Below are 12,379 nucleotides of genomic sequence, written 5' to 3'. Positions count from 1 at the left end.
CTTGTTTTTGACCTCCCTTGGCTTTTAAGGAAGAGATTTGTTTCCCACTGAAGTCTCAGGATGGCAGAGTGCCCTCCCCTTAGTAACTGGCCTCAAAGGAAAAATTCTGAACAGAACTGATAAAGCAGCAAAACATCATACTATAATGGTTATATTCATTCATTCTAGAACTAGTTTGTGTGAGTTCAAATTAACCCCTTACTAGCTATGGAAAACTGAGCAAATTATTTAACCTGTTTGTGTTACACTTTTCTCATTTATAACTTTGGGATAATAATTTTTCTTCATTGGAAAGAGTATCTATCTATATAAACATACATAGTATCTGATGTTAAATGTTATTGTCATTAGAATGTAAGGTTTGTAAAAACAAACACCATTGTTTGTCTAGGTGCTGTATTTCCAGCATTTAAAACATAAATATAATTATAACATCAATTAATAATACTTGTTGAGTGAATAAAAGAATCAACAGTCAAAATGCACAGGATGCATTGTCAATAGCCACATCCTTTTACTGAATAATAAATTCTAGTTGCAGATCTGTGTCTCACCATGGTTGTGAAGTAGAGCAGCATCCCCACATTTAGACTGTGGAAATCTCTTTGACCTTTGATGCATTTAGGAGATAGAGAAATTCGACATAGAGATAATGGATTTATAGCAATTTTGACATGTGGGTTCAAACCAGTATTAATATAATTGGAATAAAGTATAAGGTGACCATTTTTTCCTAAACAAACAAACAAAAAATTTGTTTGAGTATAGTTGATACACAATGTTACATTAGTTTCAGGTGTACAACTTAGTGATTTGACAAGTTTATATATCATGCTATGTTCACCACAAATGTAGCTACCATCTGTCCTGTTACATTGCTATTATAATATTATAATGTTGACTATTCCTTATGACTATATTTTATCTTTGTTTTGTGATGTAGTTTTGTTGGTTTTATCACCATTGCAATACTTATCACATTGTATTATACTTTCTACATGTACATATCACAAACTAACAAGAAAAATATGATAGATTTATAGAAACCAAACTAAGTTTTGAGGGAGAGATTTTACCTTCCTTGTGCTATTAGGCAGGGGGATGAATTGCTGAGGAAAAGGAAGGGGTCTTCTTTTATGTAAATCTCCCAGAATAAGACGTTGCTCAATTTGAATACTAAAAATTTATGTTGTCTTTTAAAAATATTCCCTTTTGCCTTTATCCTCTGTTCTACCCATAGTATTGTGGGAAGATAGATCACATTAAATGGAAAAGAAAGCTATTTCCAATAGCTCTCTGACAGTGTTGTAATTTAGAAATGTCCTCCTTTTAAAGTATATATATTTTTTTCATAGGAAAACACTGAAAGGTAAACAAGAATTAAATACATATTAGATTTGGTAAAGGAAAATTTGTGGGTACAAAAAAAATCTACAAAACCATTGCAGGCATTATGTTGTCAATATATCAACCAAAAGGAAACACAGCCTTTATAAACACTGTAATGGTCTTGAAATTCTTCCTATGTAAACAAATGAAATGCCAGCCCTTTAGGAGGAAGAGTTACAGAGTTGCTTACACAGGGGAAAAAAATAAAAAAGATTTAAAAGTGATTCAGGGTTGAAATAAATTTTAAAATGGGAGACATTAAATACAATGATAGAGTAAATTAGCCAGAATTATCTGATATGTGGATTTATAGAACACTGATTTAGAAATGTGAAGTTTGTGAATCATTTGTCCTTTCTTTAACTCATCTTTTCACTTTATATTTTCTTAGTATATGTTTTAACTCATCTTTTCACTTTATATTTTCTTAGTATATGTATTTTCTTAGATCATTTTTTTTTTTTGTAAGTTAGAAATTTCTATGCATTTACTAGGGATCTACTACATGCAGTTTTCTGGGTTCATTATCTTATTTAATCCTCATTGCTGTTCTGTAAAGTACACACTGTTATCCCCAGTGTGTATAAGACAGATGAAGTTATAGAGGTTAGGTGCCTTACCAAGGTCATACAAGTTTAGTTGAAAGAGGTAAAATTTGAGACCATGACTCATAACTTTTGCTTGATGTTAATTAAAGATTAAATCTCAGGTGCCTGGGTGCCTGTCAGTTAAATGTCTGCCTACAGCTCAGGTCATGATCTCAGAGTCCTGGGACTGAGCCCCATGTTCTCAGGCTCCCTACTCAGAGGGGAGCCTGTTTTTCCCTATGCCCCTCTCCCTGATTTCTCTCTCCATTTCTCTCTCTCAAATAAATAAATAAAATATTTTAAAAGATGAAATCTAGATCATATATTTATAAAGACTTGCATTTTTATTTTATTGCTTTTATAATAATATAATAATTTGGCAAATGTATTCACAAAGTCCCTATTATTTATCTTCTAGTGCAATTATTATAGCATCTTATAGTGAAATTTGGATATGATTAATCATATTCTCCACAAATAAAGTAATGCATTTTGTTTCATTTGATAATGATAAGAGTTATACAAATATAAGATATGAATTACTTCTACTACTTTGAGAGAAGCAAATATTATGGAAAAAAACTATTATGAAAGAAGGTGATAGAATACTTATATTCTCTAAATGGACATTAATATATAGAGACAAAAGAAACATATCAGCCTTAAAAAAAAAAAAGTAGAATGGGAGTCAAGTTTATCTAAAAACTTGTAAAATAGCCATCTTATTTTCTAGACAATTAAGTCTGAATCATCTTCTTTGCCCATCTATATTTGGAAATCTCCATGGAAAAAGCTGAGAACTTACTCTTGTTTGCATCTATCAGAGATTTTAATTCCCTAGCTTGTTGGTTATTTCTAAGCTTATCAAGACAAGATTCTACTTTTTGGCTCACTAGAATATAAAGGTATTACATTCTTTTGCTCAAAATGCAAAACTTATGCTGTACTGGTAATGCTGTAGACAAATATAACAAAATGCACAGATGACTTAAGGATATTTTGCCTAGGAGCAGTTGGGTAGCTCAGTCAGTTAAACTTTGCCTTCAGTTCAGGTCATGATCTCAGGGTCCCGAGATGGAGCTCTGTGTCAGGCTCCCTGTTCAGCAAGAGTTTGCTTCTCCCTCTCTCTCTCTCTGCCCCTTTTCCTGCTCATGCTCTCTCTCTCTAATAAATAAAATTTTAAAAATCTTTAAAAAAAAAAAAAGAGAAGATGATTTCCCCTGGACTTACTCTGTTCACTGAGTTTCTGTCATGAAATGAGATGAGCTACAGTCTCGGGGCCAGATAACAATTTGCTGATAAACATCTCACTCTTGGATGCCCTACAGATTCTTTTGTTGCTCTATATCTTTTCCCTGATTACTGGAAAAATAATTGTGAATGTGCTGTTCAGTCTATTTAATACTATTAACATACATTCATTTTCAAGAAGAATGTTGCATTTTTTTTGAGAAATATAATCCAATATGCTCTTTTGAATAACACATAATTTGTAAAGCAGCTAATGTCTTAGACAGATGTTAGGTCAAGGCTGACTTGTTACTCTTCAAAAGGTTACAGATATAGACATTTTAAATAGACATCTAAGTTTTCAGAGACTAATGAACCACAGATACTTCAGCTTTTTCGGCACATATTATAGGAAATTTTGCATACTGTCAGATCAATTTGCTTCTTAAGAACTAAAGTGTGATACAATTATGTACAAGAATATGTTGTTTTATTTTTATATTAAAGATCACATTGACAAAATGTGTCCTTCAATGAAATAAGAGGTAAATATACTTCAAGTTTTGAGCATCTGGTTTCTGTTTCTATCATTTTTATTTTGCTTGGAGTTATTTTTCATTGGTTTATTGGGCCTGAGAACAAATTACCTAGCTATATAACCAGAATTAATCACCATATGAAAGTGGAATTCTTTGAAACCTCCATGGTATTCAACATCGCTACAGGGCTCCAAATACACCATCTGGTCATCTGGAACTGGTCTGTTTCCCAGGCCAGGAATTAGATCAACAGGGTAAGACTAAGACAGCAAGTGAAACGATTCACCATAGTGCAAGGATATGGAAGATAAATAACAAGCAATCATCAGTGATTAATGAAAACCCTCATATTTTTATTTCACAATCTGGATTATAATCTAAGAAATAAAAAGAGAAAACACATGACAGTTTCTGGTAAAAGCACGCTTTTTAAAATTTCTTTTCAGTGTAACAGTATTCATTGTTTTTGCACCAAAAAGCACACTTTTGATTATTGTGTACTGTGGCATTGAAGTGCAAATGCCCAAGGTAAGGGAGGGTGAGAAAAATATGCAGAATTGTATCTGGGAATGTGGGAATTGAATATTGTTTCTGGCCTTTCCTAGACTTTCATAAGTACAGTAAGATACCATAATATGTGGTTAATATAAAATCAAATTTCATGTTGAAAATGTAGCTTTATTCTCCTCAAAGAGGTTAGTTTATAGATTTGATTTCATTTTATAACCACAAAAATGAATTGTCTCCCTACTGTGAGAATATTTACCATAATATTAGGAGAGAAGTGAAGCTAGATAACAGTCTTGGAAAAGTTAAATGTTCCAAAAAAAAAAAAAAAAAAAGGAAAGAAAGAAAGACAAGTTAAATGTTCAAGTAACTTTATACTGTGATTGCTTGAATCAGATCTCAACATATCAAGTCACAGCTCACTTTCCTTTGTGTAAAAAAAAAACTGGTAACTACAGGAAAACAACAACAACTGCAGTGTTTAGAATCTGTAATCAGGTGATAAGTACTAAAGGTAAAGCAGCATCATACTTTTTATATTATTGTTTTTGTGTTCTTTTCTATAACCTAACAGTACTGTATAACCTCTGATTTCTTTCTTTTTTTTTTTTAAATATTTTATTCATTTATTTGACAGAGATCACAAGTAGGCAGAGAGGCAGTCAGAAAGAGAGAGGGGAGGAAGCAGGCTTCCTGCTGAGCAGAGAGCCAGATGTGGGGCTCAGTCCCAGGTCCCTGAGATCATGACCTGAGCTGAAGGCAGAGGCCTCAACCCACTGAGCCACCCAGGTGCCCCTATAACCTCTGGTTTCTTGCATGATTAAGATTACCTCTCTTCATGAATAAGATAGTTCAAATCAGAGTATTTTTCTTTGACTCCTGTAATGAAAAAAGAAAAAACAAAGAAAAAACAAAGCTTTGAAATAGTTGGACAAAAATGTTTCTACTTTACAATATTTACACAATTAGAAATAAAAAAGTTGGATTAGAACATATCTTGAATTGGAGCCTGTAGTTTCCATCTATCATGGAATGGTTCATATTGAAGGCTAGATATTCTATTTAAAATAATTGAAGTGTTCAACAGGATGATATTTAATGATTGTAAGTAAAAATTATGAAAGAGATGTAGAAATTGTTTGTAGGTTTATGATAGACTAATAAATTAAAGTAATATGGTACATGGAGTGAATGTACTATGCTTTTAACAACTAAAAATGAGTAATACAAGTTAATATGTACAAATTAAACTGATAGAATGTTTTTATTTATTTATTTATTTATATATTTTTAAAGATTTTTATTTATTTGACAGACAGATCACAAGTAGGCAGAGAGGCAGGCAGAGAGAGAGAAGAGAAGGAGTCAGGCTCCCTGCTGAGCAGAGAGCCTGATGTGAGGCTCCATCCCAGGACCCTGGGATCATGACCTGAGCCAAAGGCAGAGGCTTTAACCACTGAGCCACCCAGGCGCCCCTGATAGAATGTTTTTATTTTTTTTTAATTTTAGATATCATATTTTCTTTAATATTAAAACATTCTGAGGAACTAACTGAGGGTTTTGGAAGGGAAGGGGGTGGGAAGTTGGGTGAGCCTGGTGGTGGGTATCATGGAGGGCATGTATTGCATGGAGCACTGGTGTGGTGCATTAACAATGAATTCTGGAACACTGAAAATAAATTAAAAAAAAAATAAGCAAAAACTGTCCTCACAGCTGTGTTACTTTGTAAATCCAAGCTTGAAGGGGTCTGGCTTCGTGCTTTCACTGGAGCTGGGCCTTTTTCCCGTGTAAAAGCCTCTACTCAGAATCTACATTGATGCTTTCCAATTTTGATTTTTACTTGGGGGGGCACACCAATAGGGACTCACAGGAAGTGGTTTACTCTTCTGGACCATTTAATAAATCATTAAAGATACACCAGAAATGTTTCCAAGTAATTTAAATGCATCACTAAACAAAGTTTAATATTACAGAAAACAAAAAATATGCAGCAACCAAGATGATAGCATTCACATTGTGTGGCATCCCATCTGACAGTTTGAGGTCTGCAGACAGGGGAAATGAGCCCTCATGAAGAGATGGGTCACTCATCTGAAAATGACCCAGAGCTGACACCAAGGTGAGAATCACCAGAGGACAAGAAAGCATTTGTTATAACTGCATCCCATCAGTTCAAAACACTCAGCAGATACATGGAAAATGTAAAACAAAACAAAACAAAACAAACCCCCAATCTCACATTAAGAGATGAAAACCACAACATCTGGGGTGCCTAGGTGGCTCAGTGGGTTAAAGCCTCTGCCTTTGGCTCAGGTCAGGATCTCAGTGTCTAGCGTCCTGGGATCAAGCCCCGCATCAGGCTCTCTGCTCAGCAGAGAGCCTGCTTTCTCCCCCTGCCTCTCTTCCTACTTGTGATTTGTCAAATAAATAAATAAAATATTAAAAAAAGAAAAATAAATAAATAAATAAAAATTTAAAAAACATTTTGCTAATATTTTATTTTTTAATCAAGTCAATGATAATTGTCCACATAATGTTAATATAATTGGTTTATAAATATTTAATTTAATGTACTTCAGACACTTCAATAAAACAAGGTATAGAAGATAGGAGTGATTATCAACAAGATAGTGGAGTAGGAAGACTTGAACACTCTTTTCCCCAATGAATACATTGATTCAGCAACAATTCATGGCCACATTCTCTTCATGAGAAATCCAAAAACTAATTGAAAGGCTCTAGTACCTTATGCAAACATGAAAACCAACCTACTGAATGAAGCCAGTAGGGAGATATAGGACCTACTCTTGCCAGAATCCCTAATGTTAGCACATAACTCTATGGTTGAGAAAATAACTCAATGGGAGGGTAAGAAATACCAGTCTGTGAACAACAAGAACAGTGCCTGCTTTGTTTATTGCACAGAAACCAACACAGATAGTCAAGAAAAATAAACAAATAAGTAAATATATTCCTCCCAAATTACAAGATAAATCTCCAGAAATTGCTACTAATAAAACATAATTATATGGTTATGATTCACCTGATAGAGAATTCAAAATAATTGGCATAAAGAAGCTCAATAAGTTCAAGAAAATGATGCATAAAAATGGGGCCCATGGATGGTGCAGTCAGTTAAATGTCCGACTCTTGGTTTTTGCTTATGTCATGATCTCAAGGTACCACTTAAGATTCTCTCTCCCTCTCCCTCTTCCCACCCCACTCATGCTCTCTCTCTTTCGCAAATAAATAATAAATCTTTAAAAAAATAATGCTTCAACATACTGAGAATTTTAACAGGGATAGAATAGAAATCAAAGAATTGAAGAACACAATACCTAAAATGAAAATTCACTAGAATGATTCAAAATCAGACTAGATCAAGCAAAAGAAAGGCTGAAAGAATTCTGACTCTAAGTCATTGGAAACAGTTCAGTCAGGAAAGCAAAAAGAAAAAAAAAGAACAAAAAGAGTAAGAAAAGATTAAGGGATTTATGGGACATAATTAAAAAGAACAAGATATGCATTATGGGAATCCAAGCATCTCAGCATGAAAAGGAGGAGGGAAAGAACCAGAAAGTCTCTCCAAGGAAAGAATGCATTAAAAACTCCCCAAACTGGGGGAAGAAAATGTGGACATCCAAATCCATGATGCCCAAAACACACCAATTAAGATGAGCTCAAACAAACCCACAAGACACCTTATAATTTAATCACCAGAAGTCACAGAGAATATTGAAAATGGCAAAAGTAAAGTAGTTCTGCAAGTAATGTAACTTGTCATATACAGGGGACTCTCTTTAGATATTCAGTAGATTTTCAGCAGAAAACTTGCAGACCAGAAGAGAGTGGGATGATATTGTCAAAGTTTAGAAATAAATAACTTACCAACCAAAAATGCTATATTCAGAAAAACGATGCTTTATAACTGGAGAGATAAAGTCTCAGACAAAAAATTCTGAAGAGTTTATGGCCACTAGACTGTCTCATAAGAAACGGTAAAGGTAACAAAGGGATACTAAAAACAAAAACAAAAACAAACAAAAAACCCAAAAAAATCCAATGATAGTGAAGAATGAAACTTGTTGGTTAAGATATATATGAAAGTACTTAAATCTAAATACTTAATTTTAAAAAATAGACATTAAAAGACAAAACTTTTAAAAATAACTAGAACAAAAGTACAATAGATGCATGTTATAAAGAGTTGTAAATTGCAACAACAAAAGCGAAATGTTGAGGAGGGAGAATTAAAAGAATTAGCTTATATAAACTTAACTTATATTAAAAGAATTAACTTAAGTTGTTAGCAGCTTAGAATGGAATGCTATGACTATAAGAAGCCTGTGGTAGCAACAAAGAAAACACCTAAAGGGGTTACACAAAAGAAAAAGATAAAGGATTCAAACATTAATACAAAAATTTAGCAAAAAAACAAAAAGGCATCAAGGAGAGAAAAGATAGATAAAAGAATTGAAAAGCCAATAAAAAAATTAAAAATGGCAATAGTTTATCTTTTCTAGTAATAGTTACTTTACTTACTTTTTTGTTACTTTTTAATTATTTATTTATTTTTAATTTTTAATTTTTTTTAAATAAATGTAAAGTGTATTATTAGCACCAGGGGTACAGGTCTGTGAATCGCCAGGTTTACACACTTCTCAGCACTCAACATAGCATATACCCTCCCCAATGTCCATAACTCCACCACCCTCTCCCGTACCCCTCCCTGCCAGCAACCCTCAGTTTGTTTTGTGAGGTAAGCGTCTCTTATGGTTTGTCTCCCTCCCAATCCCATCCCGATCCCATCTTGTTTCATTTATTCTTTTCCTACCCCCTAAACCCCTCACGTTGCATCTCCACTTCCTCGTATCAGATATCAGGGAGATCATATGATAGTTGTCTTTCTCTGATTGACTTATTTCTCTAAGCATAATACCCTCTAGTTCCATCCACGTCATCGCAAATGGCAAGATTTCATTTCTTTTGATGGCTGCATAGTATTCCATTCATCTGTTGATGGACATCTAGGTTCTTTCCATCGTTTGGATATTGCGGACATTGCTGCTATAAACATTTGGGTGCACGTGCCCCTTCGGATCACTACTTTTGTATCTTTAGGGTAAATACCCAGTAGTGCAATTGCTGGGTCATAGGGTAGCTCTATTTTCAGCTTTTTGAGGAATCTCCATGCTGTTTTCCAGAGTGGTTGTACCAGCTTGCATTCCCACCCACAGTGTAGGAGGGTTCCCCTTTCTCTGCATCCTCGCCAGCATCTGTCATTACCTGACTTGTTAATTTTAGCCATTCTGCCTAGTGTGAGGTGGTATCTCATTGTGGTTTTGATTTGTATTTCCCTGATGCCGGGTGATGTGGAGCATTTTTTCATGTGTCTGTGGCCATCAGGATGTCTTCTTTGCAGAAATGTCTGTTCATGTCCTCTGCCCTTTTCTTGATTGGATTATTTGTTCTTTGGGTGTTGAGTTTGCTGAGCCCTTTATAGATTTTGGATGCTAGTCCTTTATCTGATATGTCATTTGCAAATATTTTCTCCCATTCTGTCAGTTGTCTTTTGGTTTTGTTAACTATTTCCTTCGCTGTGCAAAAGCGTTTGATCTTGATGAAATCCCAATAGTTCATTTTTGCCCTTGCTTCCCTCGCCTTTGGCGATGTTCCTAGGAAGAAGTTGCTACGGCTGAGGTCGAAGAGGTTGCTACCTGTGTTTCCTCAAGGATTCTGATGGATTCCTTTCTCACATGGGGGTCCTTCATCCACTTCGAGTCTATCTTGAAATTTTTCTGCATGTGGCTGTCCAATTTTCCCAACACCATTTGTTGAAGAGGCTGTCTATTTTCCATCGGACATTCCTTTCTGCTTTGTCAAAAGTTAGTTGACCATAGAGTTGAGGGTCTATTTCTGGGCTTTCTATTCTGTTCCATTGATCTATGTGTCTGTTTTTGTGCCAATACCCTACTGTCTTGATGATGACAGCTTTGTAATAGAGCTTGAAGTCCGGAATTGTGATGCCACCAACTTTGGATTTCTTTTTCAATATTCCTTTGGCTATTCGAGGTCTTTTCTGGTTCCATATAAATTTTAGGATTATTTGTTCCATTTCTTTGAAAAAAAAATGGATGGGATTTTGATAGGGATTGCATTAAATGTGTAGATTGCTTTAGGTAGAATAGACATTTTCACAATATTTGTTCTTCCAATCCATGAGCATGGAACATTTTTTCCATTTCTTTGTGTATTCCTCAATTTCTTTCATGAGTCCTTTATAGTTTCCTGAGTATAGATTCTTTGCCTTTTTGGTTAGGTTTATTCCTAGGTATCTTATGGTTTTGGGTGCAACTGTAAATGGGATTGACTCCTTAATTTCTCTTTCTTCTGTCTTGCTGTTGGTGTATAGAAATGCAACTGATTTCTGTGCATTGATTTTATATCCTGACACTTTACTGAATTCCTGTACAAGTTCTAGCAGTTTTGGAGTGGAGCCTTTTGGGTTTTCCACATATAGTATCATACCATCTGCAAAGAGTGACAGTTTGACTTCTTCTTTGCCAATTTGGATGCCTTTAATTTCTTTTTGTTGTCTGATTGCTGAGGCTAGGACTTCTAGTACTATGTTGAATAGCAGTGGTGATAACGGACATCCCTGCTGTGTTCCTGACCTTAGCGGAAAAGCTTTCAGTTTTTCTCCATTGAGAATGATATTTGCGATGGGTTTTTCATAGATGGCTTTGATAATATTGAGGTATGTGCCCTCTATCCCTACACTTTGAAGAGTTTTAATCAGGAAGGGATGCTGCACTTTGTCAAATGCTTTTTCAGCATCTATTGAGAGGATCATATGGTTCTTGTTCTTTCTTTTATTAATGTATTGTATCACATTGATTGATTTGCGGGTGTTGAACTAACCTTGCAGCCCGGGAATAAATCCCACTTGGTCATGGTGAATAATCCTTTTAATGTACTGTTGGAACCTATTGGCTAGTATTTTGGTGAGGATTTTTACATCTGTGTTCATCAAGGATATTGGTCTGTAATTCTCTTTTTTGAAGGGATCCTTGTCTGGTTTTGGGATCAAGGTGATGCTGGCCTCATAAAATGAGTTTGGAAGTTTTCCTTCCATTTCTATTTTTTGGAACAGTTTCAGGAGAATAGGAATTAGTTCTTCTTTAAATGTTTGGTAGAATTCCCCCAGGAAGCCGTCTGGCCCTGGGCTTTTGTTTGTTTGGAGATTTTTGATGACTGTTTCAATCTCCTTACTGGTTATGGGTCTGTTCAGGCTTTCTATTTCTTCCTGGTTCAGTTGTGGTAGTTTATATGTCTCTAGGAATGCATCCATTTCTTCCAGATTGTCAAATTTGTTGGCATAGAGTTGCTCATAATATGTTCTTATAATTGTCTGTATTTCTTTGGTGTTAGTTGTGATCTCTCCTCTTTCATTCATGATTTTATTTATTTGGGTCCTTTCTCTTCTCTTTTTGATAAGTCTGGCCAGGGGCTTATCAATCTTATTAATTCTTTCAAAGAACCAGCTCCTAGTTTCGTTGATTTGTTCTATTGTTTTTTTGGTTTCTATTTCATTGATTTCTGCTCTGATCTTTATGATTTCTCTTCTCCTGCTGGGTTTAGGGTTTCTTTCTTGTTCTTTCTCCAGCTCCTTTAGGTGTAGGGTTAGGTTGTGTACCTGAGACCTTTCTTGTTTCTTGAGAAAGGCTTGTACCGCTATATATTTTCCTCTCAGGACTGCCTTTGTTGTGTCCCACAGATTTTGAACTGTTGTATTTTCATTATCATTTGTTTCCATGAATTTTTTCAATTCTTCTAAAGAATGAATGGGTCAACCAGGAAATTAAAGAAGGATGCTGTTTAGTCGCCATGTATTTGGGTTCTTTCCAAATTTCCTCTTGTGATTGAGTTCTAGCTTCAGGGCATTGTGGTCTGAAAATATGCAGGGAATGATCCCAATCTTTTGATACTGGTTGAGACCTGATTTAGAACCAAGGATGTGATCTATTCTGGAGAATGTTCCATGTGCACTAGAGAAGAATGTGTATTCTGTTGCTTTGGGATGAAATGTTCTGAATATATCTGTGATGTCCATCTGGTCCAGTGTGT

This window comes from Lontra canadensis, unplaced genomic scaffold (genome assembly GCF_010015895.1).
Source record: "Lontra canadensis isolate GAN:19392208 unplaced genomic scaffold, GSC_riverotter_1.0 scaffold100, whole genome shotgun sequence".
In the NCBI taxonomy this organism is placed as follows: Eukaryota; Metazoa; Chordata; class Mammalia; order Carnivora; family Mustelidae; genus Lontra; species Lontra canadensis.
Note: the sequence above shows the minus strand (reverse complement) of the source record.